Raw genomic sequence first — 12,637 nt, 5'->3', positions numbered from 1 at the left:
TAGAAGAAGGGCTTTGCTTTCTTTGTTTTGTTTTCTTTTTTTTATGGAGGGGATGACGCCTCCATAATTATAGGTGTTGCTGTTTAAAACCCAGAGTGTTTTCCAAACCTCCGAAGGCCACACCTCCAGCAGCCCCTAAGCCATCCTGGTTCGGTTCTCTTTCCTGTTCTCTAAACAGTTTATAAAGACACACACACTAGATTTACATTAAGTGTAACGGGAAGAAAGGAGACCCCATTCAAAGTAGAGCTGCTTCCTGAATAAACATGAAGGAACCACAGGTAAACCTCACAAATAATGGTTAATTTGTAGCTGTGAGGTTTCTAAAGGACAGTAGTTACTTCACCTCCCTAACAAGACAACAGGTTACTTTTATAACCCCCCCAAAAAATAATTAAAACTATTGTTTTAATACTATCCTTAGGCAGTGTAATTAAGTCTCTGAGTGAGTAATTGTGTACCTGAATTCAAAATAAGATTTCAGATGTAAAGCAAAGTTCTGATTGTAATCTCTGGGAAGTGTCTTGGCTTATGTTGAAAATCCACAAGTGCCAGCTTGGTGTTACAATAGGCATTGTTCAGCAGGGCTGGAGACAAACTGTGATTGTAAGAGAAGGGAAATGAGGCAAGGCTGCCCGCCTTTAGGAACAGTCAGGCTGTGTGTTCCATATTGTACAAGATTTTAGAAGGGCCTGGGCACATGAAGCATGGTGGATGCCGATATTTTTGTCAATAAGAATATCTTAGTATAGACTTGAGATTTTTAAAGTAATATCTATAAAATAGTTATCAAGAGCAGCTTCGTCTTTTTTTCCCTGAGGATGCCCTTGAGCTGTTGTTAAAATCAAAAGGCCATACAAAGATTGAAGATCTGATTCTCCCCAAAGCTATTATCAACACGGTGGTACAGGATGTAAATCGAAGTTATTTATATAGATTTAAATATATATATATTACAGATTATACATATATATTACATATATACATATTACAGATAAATAGGCAGAAATAAATATATGTGTGTGTATTCATAAGTTAGGATACATATATTTTCCTTGCTATGCTCACTGAGAAGGGCTAGAAGCAGTGACACCCCAATAATATTTAGGACACCTACTGCCTAGACCTTGGCTTCTAAATATCATTCTCCAAAAAAAAGAATCAGAGCTCCTGAGAGAACAATTGATTTAAGAGGTGGAATAAGAAAAATACAAGGTAAGGCTGGAGCATCTTGTGGTGCCAGCAGGGAAGGAGGTGCAAAAGGAAGCAGGAAGGAAGGAGTGAAGGAGAGAAGGAAGGAAGTAAAAGGGAAAGAAAAGAGAAGAAAATAAAAAGGTAGACTGATCAGAAGGGCACAAGAACCAACCTGAGAGGGCTCCCAATGCCTAAAGGTGAAACATTTTAAGCAAGAAAATAATCATAATGGATTAAAAAACAAAGACTGAAATAAATATATGAATTCATACTGATATATATATATTTGGATTAGAAGTGACAACTCTCCTTTACAGAAGATTACTGGTAGTGGAGTCCAACAATATGTGGCTTAACAGACTCTCCAAGTAATCCTGATTCCATTGTCTTAGAAACACAGGTAACTTAAATCATTGGAGTGGGCCAAGTATAATACAGTAGGATGGGATGGAGGCTATGGCAAATTCGAATACACAGACCTCAGCCTTGTTTGGGGGGCAGAATGCCAAATACTGCCATCAAGAAAGAAAGTACAGTGCAAGAAGAGTTTTTGAATTTTCACCAGAGACAAGAAATTCAGATTTGTATCCAAATATTCCTGTGTTAAAATTCTAGGCAGTCCAATCAGAACACAGCTGCAGGGTACACCAAAGCTGCAGACTGCCCATTTGTGGCACACGTCCCTAGGGAAACAGAGTCCCCATGGCAGTTCAAAATGATAGGGTTCCGTTCTTAAGTGAGAAGGGTGAAAAAAAACAAAAGAAAAGAGGGTAAACGTGGTGTGTATTCTTACTTACTTTTAAATCCCTTCATAAGTATTGTTAAGTGACCCCACACATCCTGGTAAAGAAGGCTGCTTTGCATTCAGAATTGTCCATACATTCCTACATTCTAAATCATTTCTCAGCAAACACCCACATTTTCAAAATACCAAAGAGTCACAACGTCATTATTTAGAAGGTGCTGTTATTTAGATGGATTCTTCATTTCTCCCTAGGAGAGGGAGTTCAAAAGGTTTACTGGGGTATTTTATTCAAGGAGTCCAGTGCCAGGGTGTCCTCCCATAACCATTATTACTACAAGGCATCTTGTCTGTTGTGAAGAAAACCATGAAAGCAAGTAGAGTTTATCTTTGTCTTGTCTCTTCTGTTTCCACCCTTGCCTACTCTTCTGCTCAAATCAGTCCAGAGCTACATATACCAGAGTCCTTACCCTCAAGGAAAGTGCAGTCTCGCTGGTAGAAGATATGTAATAAGTGCATACAAGGTGACCTAAGTGAGTGCCTTAAAAGGAGGATTAAGAGCACAGAAGTGAGTAACACACTGGAAAGAGGCAGCTGGAAAGACATCAGAGAGGAGTGGAATGAAGATAGGTCTTACTGGATAAGATTTCAGCATATGGGGCAAAGATATCAGAAGAGCTTTACAAGTAAAAATTCTGCACCAGCAAAGAAATGGAACCTGCAACATATACCTGACAGTGGTTCCCAAATTCTGCTGCACATCAGAATCATCTGGAGTTCCTTACAAAATACTGATGCTTCTTCCCAATCCCAGACATTGTGATTTAATGGGTCTGCTGTGTGACCTCCGCACTGGGAGTTTTTAAATTCTCCCAGGTGATTTTAGTGCACAGTAGAGTTTGGGAACCACCAAGCTTGGGGTGAGCTTGAAGATAAGAGTGCACATTCCACTCTGCCAGTGTGAGAGACCCAGGCATTAGTTCTACCCAATTGCTCTGTCCTTCTACCATGACCAGCATCTTTTCCTGGAAAGAAACCGACTAAACTAAACCCCCACCCCAAAGGGGATACAGAAGTGTTCTCCGAGTGGTCTTAGAACCTATATATCAGAAAGACCTGGACGTGTCACTACTACGAGGCTTCCAGGAGTGCACTTCAGACCTACTGAGTGAGAGTGTTGGGGAGGGGCCCTGGAAGTAGCATGTTTAGCAGCTCACTAGTTGGTGATGAAATGAACTGAGTTTTGGAGTCATTCCATGGGGACTGCCAACTGCTACCTACCCTGGGCCTGCCTCCATTTTAAAAGGTAACCTTTAAAAAAGAGGTAAGACTGAAAACAAAGGACTATATCAGGATATTTTAGCATAGTATAAATCTCCCAGGGCAGGCAATGGTGGCTCAGTGGAAGAGTTCTTGTGAACTCTGCCACACCAGAGACACGGGTTCGGTTCCCAGACATGTGCCCATGTCAAAAAAAAAAAAGCTCCCAGAGGTCATGGAGTTTAACATCCTCAGCTTCCACTGGTGGAAACAGAATCACAGAAAGGTTAGTTGCAATGCCTCATGTTAGACAGGATGATGTTGTTACTGAATCTTTCCAAGCCTCCATTTCCTCCTCCGTAAAATGGCAGTACTACTAGTACACAACTTACAGAGTTGCTGCAAGGACAGGATGAGTGAATGCATACCCAGGAATGGTGCCTGGGGCCCTAGCACCTGCAGATAGTCAACAAACGCTAGCACATGTGGGAGTAGCAGGGCTAGATTCAGAACCCAGGACTCCTGACTTCCAGTGAAGGGCTTCTCCAGGTTTCAACTGAAGGAATTTTAGGTTGGATATGGAGGAACATTTTTATTTTAGGAATGTCTCAGCACCTTTCAAATGATTCCACTTAGGCTACCAGCCATGCCACTTCTGAAATCAAGTATGCCTCCCTTTCACTCTCTTGTGGCAAGAATAAGATGGGGATTTTTAATTTTTTTTAAGTCAGAACTGGAAAACAGCAACAGAAGAATCACCTTCCAGGCAGGGTCATGCTCATGCAGTTGAGGGGAGTTTCTCTAGACCAGCATTTCTCAACCTGACACTCTTGTCTTCTGGGGCTGGATAATCCCTTGTTGCGGGGGCCTGTCCTGTGCATTGCAGGGTGTTTAAGAGCATCCCTGGCCCCAACCCCAATAGATGCCAGTACACGCCCAACACAGCTGTGACAACTAAAAATGTCTCCAGACATTACTGAATGTCCCCTGGTTGGGTAGGGGGAGGGGAGGCAAAATCAAAATTGGGAGAGACCCACCGCTCCAGAAGCCTCCTGCCCCAAGCAGACAGATGGGCCTCTCTCTGTTCCATTGGTATTTACCTGATAACTTTCTCCACAAGCAAGATCAGAAATCAGTCTCGTTTCTCTTGGTAACTGAGTAACCGATCTGTTTTCTTTTCAAAACAGGGTGGCTTAAAAGAAGGCTGTTGGTAAGGAACGGGCCCCCCAGGTGGGCTCCCAAGAGGTGGTTGGTTGCTACCAACTCATTTTGAGTTCTGACAAAGCTCTTGCCCTCAGAGCGTGTTCCATCATGATTAAGCAGACTTTATTGGAGTTCAGGACTCCATAAACAATGTCAGATGCGTCGTCAGCCTCATAGCTCTAAGCCCAAGAACAAAACACAATAAAGGAAGTAGCAACACATAGAGTCAGATCTGTAGGATATTACATCTCATAATGATGCATCAGATTTAAATTACTCAGAAACTCCATCTGGAAGTTCTAATTAATATTCTCCTTCTTCTAGATGCGCCCAGGGAATTTGTCTCTCAGGTGCAGGAGGCAACGAAACCAACGGGACAGTTTACCGCGTGGCATGGTCAGCTCCTCTCACTAACTCCGTCTTCTCTATACTAACTCATCGTTCTCAATGGGGCTCCTCAACATTTTACGCAGCCTAGCTTGTCACTGTTTTAATTGTGAACTATGGAAATGTTTGAATTAGATTGATGTTGAACTAGATTGATAAATCAACCTGGTCAAAAATAAGTACTTGTTTCTATGACTTTTATGAACCCTGTCGCTTTCATGGTTTTAGATCTAACATGTTTCTAAAGATGCAGCTCAATGTTGGAAGAACCTGCCCCAAGAAGGTAAAGTGCTCAAGGACCCTCACACAGGCAAGTCTGATGTCAGTTTCATTCAGTCATACAGTCAACAAAGATTCATTGCATGCCTTTGTATACCAAGCACTGTTCCAGACATTAGGGGGAAGCAGTGAACGAAAGAGGAAAAAAAAAAAAAAAACCTTTGCCCTCATGGAACTTACATTCTAGTGACTTTCTTGGTGAATTAAGTGTAATTTTTCAACTAGGCGTTTGCTTTTTGAAAGAAACTGGAGGCAGTAGCCACCAATATAAACTGACCACATCAGCAAAGACAGTGTATTTTGTTAGAATTATCACTTAAAATACAAGAAAATATCAAATGAAACTTTGTAGATTTGGAGGTAAAGGATAAAAGTGGAGAAATAAATGAACAATAATGGGGTAAGAACTGACCATAAATAGTTTGAAGGTTGATTTACCAACAATGGAAAAATCGGGTCACTCTGAAAATGCACTTGTGCTCACAGCTTAACTAGAGGAAAGACAAGGAAGGGTCCTAGAAAGATTTAAAAACCAAGTCAATGCCCCCCCCCTTTTTTTTTAGGAAAGAAAGGGAGGAAAAACAACATCTCTTGGTGGCAAGTGAGCTGTGGCCTACTATTGAAAACAGCTCTAGGCCGACAGTAAAATGGTTGAATGAAGATTATGATTCTGGCATACCTACAAAATTCCAGTTGGCACAACAAAACCAGTATTTCCTTCAGGCAACAGAAAATAGTCTCTTCTGGACGCTTGTCTTAGGACACAGAGTAGCAGAAGAGAGAAGAAACCAATCCAACTTTCTCTGGTTGTTCCAGTAGATGCTGGGGCGGCATAAATCTTATGCTCGAGGGGAACAAACTGTGTGATTTTGGGGTCAGAATTTAGGAGTTGGAATTCTGGAGAAGAGACGATAAAGGATCTGTATAATTTATATTGTCATCCCCTAGGAAGCAGTAACCTCTACTCCAAAGAATCAGTCCTGCTATTTGCCTTGTGGATCTCTGTGCTGGCTGGAAGGTTACATGTTTTTAAATGTTTGGAAGTGTATTACCCAGTTGTTTATTTGTTTCTATCTTCCCTATAAATAGTCTGGTCTCCTTTTGGGGAAAAGAAATAATATGAGCAGAGCAAACACACAGGCTCTCAAAAATGGTCTGCTCTGGTATCCAGCTAAGCCAGATTTTTCTAGGGCAAGGAGAATCTGAAAGGGGAGGAACTTACCTTTTCTCACAGGTTCCGTGAATATTGAAAAATATTGCTTTTTTAAAAAAATATATCAACTGTTTATGTGGTCATGCTAAAATTGGCTTCTCAGGCTTCTCAGGTTTATAATGAAATAAAATAAAGTATAGCTTAAAATGCCATCCTGTCTGGCGTCCTTGCAAATTTTTCTCTCTAAAATCTGCCTATGTCAGGATTACCTTATTTATGATACATTTTAAGCCTATTGTATGTGTTCATGATATAATTACTTAATGCTTTCTGTGTTATGCTAGGGACATTAAAGCCTCTGCCTTGCTGTTCCCTCTTTTTCCTCAAGCCCTTTGCATGCCTACCTGTTTTTCACCCTTCAAGTCTCAAATATCACCTCTTTGGAGAAAATTTCGTTGATCTCTTCCATGCACAGTTCTTCCCTACTCCTTCAAATTTAGTATGTAAAATTCTGATTTGTTTTTTCATTTATTTACACATGTATTGACTGTTTCTCTCCCCTAGAATACAAGCTCCATGAGGCCAGAGATCTTTCTGTCTTGCTCATGACACATTCCTCGTTGGCATATAATGGGAACTTAATATGTAAGTATATAAATGAACATACAAATGGACTATCAACTGATAAGATCCCTCTGTCCTCTTTCAGGCCTTCCTTCCTTCATTATAAAATAAGGATAATGGTGCCCAATTCATTCATGAGAAATTCAAATGGAACCGAAGATTTCCATTTTTACAGGCACTCCAATGATAAGAGGGTGCTGTGCTCTCCACAGGAGCTCATGGAGTCCACTGAAAGACCTGGGAGGGAGTTCCAAGGGAACAGCTACCTGGGGAGGGCCTTGGGGTCTCCTCCCACCTGTGACTACACCGGCTCCCAGCCTTGCATGTCACAGCTAATGGCAAATCCTGAAGAATGGACAGAGAGAAGTCTGGGGTTCTGCTAACCTTTATGCCTCCCGCCTTACACATATTCTTTAGACTTAGAGGCTCACCTGGACACCAGAACCACTAAGACCTTTTAATTACATGAGCAGATACACAGGAGAATTTTCAAAGTTATTCAAAACTGGAAACATGCACCTCTGGGAATCAAGCTAGGCAAGGATCATGTTTAGAATTGAAACGCATGATGCTTAACTATAAAATAATGCAAATGAAAATGCACACACACACACACCTGAATTTATGCTTCCAAATGAGTATGGTATACTTCAAAATAGTCTCCTTCAGGGTCCAATAATGACTCCATTCATCAATCCACATTTTTATTTCCCTTTCTGGAATTTCCATGAGAAAGTTAAAACATTGATTAATACATAGCATCTTATGGTAAATTTAATCATGTGGCCCTGTTTGATTTTTTTAAATGACTAAACAGAAATTCATAGCCTTGGGTAATAATCAAGTTGATAATTTTGGGGTTTTTTTCTGAAATAAGTATGCCTTGTTTTCTTATCTGGTTCAGAGAATAAAGTAGTTTTAAAGGAATAATCAAAAATGAAATTCAAAAGATGATGTTTCAGTGGTCGCATAATTGAAACAGGAATATTATTTCCCAAGGTGGGAAACTTAAAGGACAATATTCTTTTGGATCTATGACACCTAATACGTTTATTTTAAAATTCCATGTAATTACTTACAGAACAACCTTATATGGGAAAAGTAGCTACAAATGTGCACCCTACTCTCAAACAGCTATGCTTTACATTAAGGGGCTGTAAGTTTCTATTATAATATCTAACATGAGAAATTAAAATATAATTCCTATTGTTCTTCATTCAACTGTAAGCAAGATCAAATGAACAGGAATAAACTGTTGAAAACACAATTAATCAATCATTTTATAAAAGTTACAGGACTACATAATTATACTTTGTTTTTAATATACTTATATATTTTTTAAATTTTTTGATACATTCTTAACATACAAACATTCCAACATGGTGTACAATCAGTGGCTCACAATATTATCACCTAGTTGTATATTCATCACCATGATCATATTTTTAATACATATTTTTTAAAATAATGAATGCTCAGAACAAAAAATTTGAAAAATAGCAACTAACACTAAGTAACACTTAGTAACACAATAAATAATAAGTGTCACAATAAATAATAAACACTAATTATCCCATCATCTGTAAATAATAAAGGTAAACATCTGGGCATATATCCTTCCAGGTATTTCTCTAGCATGTGTGTGTTTGGTTGCTCTATAGACAAAAACCTAGAATGGATGGCCTGCTCTGCCACTTACTAGCTGTGGGAGCTTGGGCAACATACTTAACCTCTCTGTGCTTCTTCTCCAGCAAATGAAAATGATAATGCTTGCCTTGTGCACTGTCATAAAGGTTATATGACATATGGAACATAATGTTCAGAGCACAGTGTCTGACATATAGAAAGTACTCAAATTAATAATATCAATATTATTATTATACAGTGTAGAATGAAACTGTTTTCACTGAAAGTTGTATTATGAGCATTTTCCTAAAGATTGTTTTAAATTCTATTACAAAAGCATGATTAGGACTTTGAGTTATTAATGTTACTCAAAACTGTCCACATGATGGTAAACGGAAAAAATGGTAACCTGATATAAAGTTAATGACATCAGATCCACCTGTATAAATGAATAAATAAATAAATAAATAAAGATAGATAGATAGATTCCCTGGGGCTCAGCACCAAACCAACTCAATTAGCATCTCTGACAGTGGGTTCAGGCCCAAATATATTGAAATTAAAGAAAAAATTATATAGAGAAACTTGAATCTAGTCCAAATTTATCACTGTCCGGAGTCGGTTGTGGTTGTCAGAGCTGGTTGGAGGCGCAACTGGCATTTTGGAAGTAGAGGCCAGCGGGGCTGCTTAAACACCTTGTAATGCACAGGAAGATAGCTCCACAGAAGAGAATGATCTGTCCCAAAATGTCAGTAGTGATGGCGCTGGGAAACCTCGCCCAGTCCTCACTAGCTTGTGATCACAAATAAGTCACTTTCCCTAATAAGGATGGAGGTGATGCTGACAGCACACATTTATTGAGTGCTTATGCCAACCTTCCCTACAGTCTTATGATGTGACTTCTACTATCATCCACGCGTTACTGGTGGGGAGACAGGCCCACAGGGATTAAGAACTTTGCCCACATCACACAGCTGAGTGGCCCTGCTCTAGGATGAGCTGCAATCATTTTACTTCTGAGCCTACACGTTCAACTCCTACACTCCTCTGCCTCGTTCTGAGCTTAATGGAAATGTATTTTGTTCTGGCATGGGTAGCAATTCCATCTCCTATGGCAAATCCATTTACATTGTAGTTACAGACTAGAAAACCATGTTGAGAAAGCCATGGATGGTTCCTCAAAAAGAGAGCCAGGGTAGATTAGTGATGTTTGCGCGGGTGTGGGGGGAAGACCGCCACCACCAATTTGCTCTCCTTGGACTAGATGATCTTTGAGACCTTTCTGAGAACCAACCACCCATGTTCCTATGTTATTTTTCCTCATGAGCAGCTTCAATTCTTGATCAAGAGCCACCTGCAGAGTTGTGCACATCAAAGAAAATCAAGTCTGTGGCAAGGGCCCTATTCAATACCCAGTTTTCCCTGGTTGCAGGGAAACTGCTGAAAACTCTCACGTCCCCGCCCACATAAGACAGAAAGCATCAAAGTTTGTGAAAATCACTGTACACCTCCACCTAGAGTCAAAGCCAAGAACAAACAACTTTGGGGGTTGGATTGATTTCATAAAATAATCTGGGTAACTGAAATGGAAAAAAAAAAAAAACCAGCAATGACTACAAACTTCAGAGAAGCCAAAAATGAATCTATTACATTTTTTTAAAATTATGCAATGTTTAACAAACTGAGATCACTGGGGAAAAAAGAGAGAAAAGAAATTGCACAAACTTTACTAAACAAAGTCACAGACCAACAAACATGTAAACCACTACAACCATGAGGAGGGACTGAAGCTTGTTTTTAGTTACAAAGATCTGAAGGATGGGGTGGGAAATTAACAAAATTCAAGGGAGAAAATTATTAATAAGATACTCTGAACTATTTTCCCACAAGTACTTCCTTTAAAAAAAAAATCCTTAGATCTCTATTGTATGTTTAAAAAGCCAGTCTCCTGCATTCCTGTCCAAATAAAACTTCTTTGCAAGTAGTTCACTAAAAAACTGAAATTCCCTTGTCATAGCATTATGTCTGTTGGGTGCCACTTCAGAAAATCTGCCCCCCCCCCCAAAAAAAGAGCTGGGTAATTAATATCGGGCTCTGTAATGAAGAGGAAAACAAAATAAAACCCATCCCCAAAGAAACTACAAGAAAATCTGGATTTAGATTCTTGCCGTGCATAATATCAAGGGCTTCCTGTTTATTAACAACAACACATCACATGCACAAATATACACACGCACACAGAAAACCCACGTCATAGATTCCCAGGAAGTTAGATATTTGAATTTAAAAAAATATTTGTACTTCTTTAGTAAAACGAACTTAATTTCTTCCTAAACCACCTCAATCATTGATGGATGAACTGGTGCAGCTTTTAGTACAGGAGTGGAAAACTGATTCTAAGGAATCACATTTCTATATTCCTGGAAGATTCTAAGACATGGAGATAAAACAACATACAACACATAATTTTTTCCTATGAAATAAGCTGGGTTTTTTTATATCAAATTGTAGCACAAGCAAAATAATCCGTCTCTGCAATCCAAAAGCAAATAAGTATTGAAAGCTCTAGGATGAATTTTGCTAATGTCAATCTTAAGGAAATTCAACAAGAAATGACAGTACTGTACTAAATTATTTACATTCACCACATCTAAACTGTGTCTACAAAGCACCAAAACATTGAGATGAAAAGTAGAAGTCAGTTAATTGCCCAGATATTATGTCTCGTCACCGACAGCTGGAATGTCCTCAGGATTTTGCTCTCTCCCTAAGTGCCTTTGGGAGTTCACTAAGAGGGCTTTTCCCACCATTTCCCTCAGTCCCCTTACACTCCCTTGGCCTTTGTGGGTTCCTTGCTACACTGTCGGGGACTTCCCCCCCAGCCACATTTGGCAATTCACTCCAGTTGGGCTGTGTTTGCTCTCCATGTTGACTGCTAATGGCGGACTTGGCTAGAGCCAGCCTTCTTGTATCTGGAAACTTTCTTAATTCAGAAATAACTTTTCTCTATCAAGATTGTGTCTCTGCCATAATAATTCGAAGAAGAGTCAGGGAAGAAAAATCAGCTGTGTATCTACACCCTTTCCTTTTCTTCCAAGTGCTCCTTCCATCTTAACCTTGAGAAATAGCTTCTCTTGTAAATGCAGGTTGCTCACCTCTCAAGTCTCACGTCTTTAACAGCCAGGCAGAGTGAGAGTCCTCCTAACTCCCTTCCACCTTCCCACAAGCATTCCTCCAGTTATTCATCCTCCTGAGGATTCTCCACCGACATGAAGGCCACCATCTCCCCATCTTCTATGGCCCAGCAACTGACAGGATAGGATGGTTACGTTGAGTCGAGTTGTAAAGTCACACAGTCCTGGGATCGAATCCTGGTTCTGTCAGTTATGACTTGTGTGATGATCCCAGCATCCTACTTCCTCTCTCTAATCTTCAGTTTCCCCATCTTTAAAGTGATGTAACAACAGAATTATAGAGTTGTTTGAGGATTGGGTTAGCTCAAGTCCTCTGAGAAGCAGAATCCAAATAGGATTATACGTGTGTGCTGGTTTGAAAGGAAATATGCCCCCTAGAAAAGCCATGTTTTAATCAAAATCCCATTTCATAAAGGTAGAATAATCCCTATTCAATACTGTATGTTTGGAACTGTAATCAGATCATCTCCCTGGATGATGTGATTTAGTCAAGAGTGGTTGTTAAACTGGATTAGGTGACGACATGTCTCCACCCATTTGGGTGGGTCATTGATTGGTTTATTGGAGTCCTATAAAATAGGGAACATTTTGGAGCAAAGGAGATTCAGAGAAAGCAGAGCAGAATGACATAGCCACGAGAAGCAGAGTCCACCAACCAGCGACCTTTGGAGATGAAGAAGGAAAATGCCTCCCAGGGAGCTTCATGAAACAGGAAGCCAGGAGAGAAAGCTAGTAGATGATGCCATGTTCACCATGTGTTCTTCCAGCTGAGAGAAAAGCCCTGACTGTGTTCGCCATGTGCCTTCTCACTTGAGAGAGAAAAACCCTGAACTTCATTGGCCTTCCTGAACCAAGGTATCTTTCCCTGGATGGATGCATTTGATTGGACATTTTTATAGACTTGTTTTAATTGGGACATTTTCTCTGCCTTGAAACTGTAAACTAGCAACTGGTTAAATTCCCCTTTTTAGAAGC

The sequence above is a fragment of the Tamandua tetradactyla genome, chromosome 15 (genome assembly GCF_023851605.1).
Source record: "Tamandua tetradactyla isolate mTamTet1 chromosome 15, mTamTet1.pri, whole genome shotgun sequence".
In the NCBI taxonomy this organism is placed as follows: Eukaryota; Metazoa; Chordata; class Mammalia; order Pilosa; family Myrmecophagidae; genus Tamandua; species Tamandua tetradactyla.
Note: the sequence above shows the minus strand (reverse complement) of the source record.